The following is a 4903-nucleotide window of genomic DNA, read 5'->3' as shown; positions in this document are numbered from 1 at the left end:
AATACTGGCATTAGGTTGTATTTTTCAAATAAGGAACGAGTATGATAAGTACGTGGCACGTTCTCTACCGCCCGTACAAACCTTTTTTGCAACATATGAAGTTTGTTTATGTTTTCTTTAGAAGTTAGAGCCCAAAGAAGATTGCAGTAATTGATTCTTGATAAAAATAAGGTATTGTAAATTAACAACAAAATATTCCGAGGAAGCAAGTGCTTGTTTGGGTACACAAGGCCGACTACCTGAGAGACCTTCGTAGCTAAGAAGTGTATGTGGTGATCCCATGATAATGTTTCTTGAAATATTACACCTAATATTTTAAGAGAAGGAACTATCTCGACAGGGGTGGAATTTAAAAAGATCGTTTGTTTTACAATTTCCGCTTTATTTTTAGCATGAAATACCATAGCCTTAGTCTTTGCAACATTTATTTTTAGACTGTGGTCTCTTGTCCATTTTTCTAATCTAATCAGCAGTAGATTTGCATGTGTTATTATTTCGTTCACTGATTTTCCTGTTAAAAATATACTCGTATCATCTGCATATATTATAAATTTTACGTTAGAGGAGATGTTCACGATATCATTAATGTAAGTATTGAAGAGGAAAGGTCCCAAAATGCTTCCGTGTGGAACTCCTGCAACGATTGACAAAGAATCGGAATTGCAACCACCCAGGCTAACAATCTGATTACGGTGTTGCAAATAAGACTGTACTAATCATCCCGCCGTTCCCCGAATACCGTACCGTTCCAGTTTTTCTATAAGTAATTTGTGGTTAATGTGGTCAAAAGCTTTCGTAAAATCTACGAACAATCCCAACACAACGTTTCCCTGTTCGAATTGCTGATAAATGTACTCTTTCTGTGCCATGAGAGCATATTCTGTACTGAAACCTTTGCGGAAACCATACTGCGAGTCATGAAGCAACTGAAACTTCCTTTCAAAATTAGTCAGCCGTTTTAATATTAGTTTTTCTAATGCCTTCGATAGGACTGGCAGAATGGACACAGGCCGGTAATTCGACATGTTATTTCTATCGCCTTTCTTGAAGAGGACGGTAACACGTGCAACTTGCATTTTAGTGGGAAAAACAGCCCGGCCAAGGCACAAATTGAATATATGCGTTATATAAGGAAGAAGGAATATAATGACATGCTTTATAGGTTGAACTTGTATCCCGTCAATATCAAGTGTTGTACTGTTTTTTTAAATTCAAAACTAATTCTTTTACTTCATTCTCACTTGTCGGATCAAGAAAAATGGTACTGTCGATAAATGGGACACTTCCAAGGTTACTACTAACATCACATTTTTCTGCGACATTTAGAAAATATTTATTGAAATTGTCGGCCAAGGGTTTTCCTGATATGACCTCGCCGTTAAGATTCATGCTATGTACTGAACCCGTGGACACATTGCGATTTAAGAGAGAATTTAGCCTTTTCCACATTATATCTGAACACCCAGAAACTGAACTAAACATATTGTTATAATATTCTTGTTTTGCCTTTTTGAGATCTTTATTTAGGCGATTTCGTTTAACCTTGAATTCTTTAAACAGTTTAGTGTCTTTCGTTTTAGGATAGCGGCTAAATAACATGTTTTTTTCTTGTATTCTTTTCCGAAGTTTCGCGTTGATCCAGAGTTTACGAACTTTCCTGTTCTGCTTTGTTTTAACCAGAGGAAACGAAGCAGTATAAATTGGCTTTAGTACGTTCAAAAATTCTTCATACGCCTTGTTTGGCTCATTCATTTTAAGTATATTCGTCCAAGGAGCCCTCAAAATCATCTCCGAAAATATTTTCAGAGTTTGTTCGTTTATACGCTGGGTGAAAATTGTGTTCGGTTTGTTTTTGTCACATAAGTGTTTCCTACAACAAATGTAAATTGGCAAGTGATCACTCAAATCTACAGTAATAACACCAGCCTTGAGGTTTTCTGTCGGTATATTTGTTAAGAACAAATCAATCAAGGACGAAGACATTTGTGTGATTGTCATAGGGACAGTGATCATATTTGAAAAGCAATGAGATTTCAGCAAAATATCAACTTTTTAATTTAGCTTTCTGTTTGAGCATATTTATGTTCATGTCACCGCCACACACAATGTCTAAGCGATTTGTGTTAGTGAACGCAAAAAACGTGTCCAGGTAATCCAGAAAGAATGCCGTTTCGCCATTTGGTGGTCTATAACAAACGGCAAGAACCACACTTTGTAGTTTAACTATGGTGGCTAGAAGGGGGAGGTGGCGTCAGCGCTCGCGTATTCGCCGAGAAACCGCGATCCTCCGTTTCAAGCGCCGCGGTGGCGCTGCTGCCAGCTTGTCGATGTGATCGAGTCGCAGTCGTGTATCGCGGTTGTGGAAGTGTACGGAGTTTCTCGTTGCGTCGGTAGAGTGGCCCTTTTTCTTCGTGGCTGCGGTTATTAAGCCGCGTTTTTTTTTCGAGCTGTGTTTCAGCGGTGACTTCTCAAATGTGAATTCCGAACTCTGCCGGAACGATGAGCTCCACCGTGAAGAAAGCGAGGCAGACTCACTGTTTTGCGCCTGGCTGTACGTCAGACTACGTGTCGTCGAGGCAGCCGGGTCAGCATGTGTCTTTTTTTTCTGTGCCGAAGGATCCTGTGCGCTTCGAAGCGTGGCGACGAGCCGTCCCCCGTGCCGACAAATCTTTGGACGCGAGGTCGGCGCTGTGCGAACATCATTTCGACGAGCAGTACATTGACCGTTGCTTGACGCACGTGATAAAGGGAGAAATTGTGGAGATACCCCGAGAGCGACCACTCCTGAAAGCAGACGCGGTACCAACCGTATTCCCCAATGTCCCTGCGTACCTCTCCAAAAAAGCGCCGAAGAAGAGGACATCGAGAACGTCAACCTGTGGCTTGCCTACAAAAATTCGGCGCGAAGAACCGAGCGTGTCCTGTACTTTCTTGTACTTTCCTTTGCTTGTTCAGAATCCGAGTCGCATTTTTGAGGAGTGGAACCGCACGCAATTCATGAATAAAAGGTTTTATTAGCGCTGAGCTTGTGCGCAGCAGAAGTATTGGACTAGCAAAAAATAACTTCGGTGTTAAAATTGTTTCCGTGAATCATCGTCACGCCCAATTATAATTAATATAATGCGTTTAGGTGAGCTGCACATATGTACGAGAACGGACAGTGGAAAGCAACCAAACTTGACAGTGCGCCATTGCGCAATATCGTTTTTCACTGTCCCTGTCCTCATCCAAATAAGCAGTGCACGTTAATACTAAATTCTAGACCACACCAACGAGCCCCTAAAGCTTATTCACGTTGCTTGCAAAAAAAATAATCAGACGCCCGCGCGCATTGCGCACGGCTACTCGATGGCCCGCTGCGCGCAGCGAGCATCGCATTACGGACAGCAGCGCCACCTACGCCCGGCTTGAAACGGAGGAGCGGCCTCCGCCTCTCGTTGGCGTCACCTCCCCCTTCTAGACACCATAGAACTGATAAAAATTCGAAGTCGTTGCAAGAGTGGGTGAAATTTTGAGTTAGGTCACAGTCAAGGACCTTTTTCACTAGAATACATACGCCACCGCCACGACCAGAAATTCAATTATGGTAGAACGTATTGTACGAAGGCAAGCAAAACACGCTGGCTTCATCTGTTGACCATGTTTCAGTTAACATTATGACGTCGAATACATGATTTAATTGTTCGAAAAAAAGGCTAAGGTCGGACTGTTTATTATTTACCGATTGCACATTCAAGTGAAAACATTTAAACGAGTTTGAATAGAAATTGCCTAAACTCTGCGAAAACGCTTCCGGAAGCACATAACAATCGTTTCCTACGCAAGCCATGTTGAGCCGATCATTTCTTCTTTCTTTAGCTTAGTTTGTTTAGATCACTAGCATTTGCGATGCGTATGGCTTTCTCCCCATCAGCTTTACGTACTAGAACTTTCCCGTTTGAGTGCCATGCATACTTGAAGTTCGCTTCTTTAGCCCAGTTCTTTGTCTCAAACAACAGCGCACGCGCTCTTTTGGTCAGGTTTTCCGTCAAGAAGAAGTGCTCATTTAGGCTGCTCAGTTTCTTTCTGTTTTTCCACCAGAAATCTCGGTCCGCTTGCTTCGCAAAACGACAGATAACGACCGGCGTCTTATCTTTTCTGGGCGGAAGCCGATGAATGGCGACTACATCACTTTCTGCGAGTGGCGGGAACTGGTGTTTAATTGCCATTGCATTGATCGCTTCTAGCAAGTTTTCATTTTCCGTTTCCTGTATTCCATGGAATTCTAGGTTGAGACTGCGGCTCCTCCACTCAAGATTATCTACTTCTGCCTGCACTTCAGCTACTTCTTGGTCCCGCATCTCAACCTTTTCCAATCTGCACTTAAGGTCCTTGACGTCACGCTCGTTTTGTTCTGTTTTTTTAGTATTTCGTCGTATTTCTCACTCAAGTATTGCACCGCGTCGTCAATGCTCTCAACTGTTTCTTTGAGCAGTACTAGTTTATCCAGCTTGTCGTTAATAGCTTTCATCCAAATTCGGACATCTTGCATGTCGGCCTCACTGCCCGGTTCTTTTGATTCAGCTGACGCTGCTCGCAACCTTGACCGTCTACAGGTAGGGCAGCGCCATGCATCGCAGTATGTCTGTCTTTTCAACTTGATAGTTGCTTCAGAAATTCCAGCACATTTGCCGGCGTGAAATGCTTGAAAACAGTCGCTACAGTCAATCCATACGACGTCCCCAGTGAACGGCTTATCGCGCACAGAACAGAATGAGAACGCGGTCAATGTCTGTTGCATCGATGTCATGTCTAATTGCGGTGACCGCTTTGACAACCAAAGTAGTGACCTTACTTTGGCCAAAACCCTCATAAACCGAAGAGCCAGTGAGTTTCGGTGAGCAGCCGGTCTCCTGGAGGGCGA

At 42.9% G+C, this 4903-nt stretch overlaps 1 pseudogene; it reads right to left on the bottom strand.

Moving 5' to 3' along the window:
- Positions 1–3843: 3843 nt before the first annotated feature.
- On the bottom strand, positions 3844–4541 carry LOC142785211 (uncharacterized; annotated as a pseudogene).
- Positions 4542–4903: the final 362 nt, after the last annotated feature.

Source organism: Rhipicephalus microplus, unplaced genomic scaffold, assembly GCF_043290135.1.
Source record: "Rhipicephalus microplus isolate Deutch F79 unplaced genomic scaffold, USDA_Rmic scaffold_19, whole genome shotgun sequence".
NCBI lineage: Eukaryota > Metazoa > Arthropoda > Arachnida > Ixodida > Ixodidae > Rhipicephalus > Rhipicephalus microplus.
Note: the sequence above shows the minus strand (reverse complement) of the source record. Positions and strands in the feature narration are given on the sequence as shown.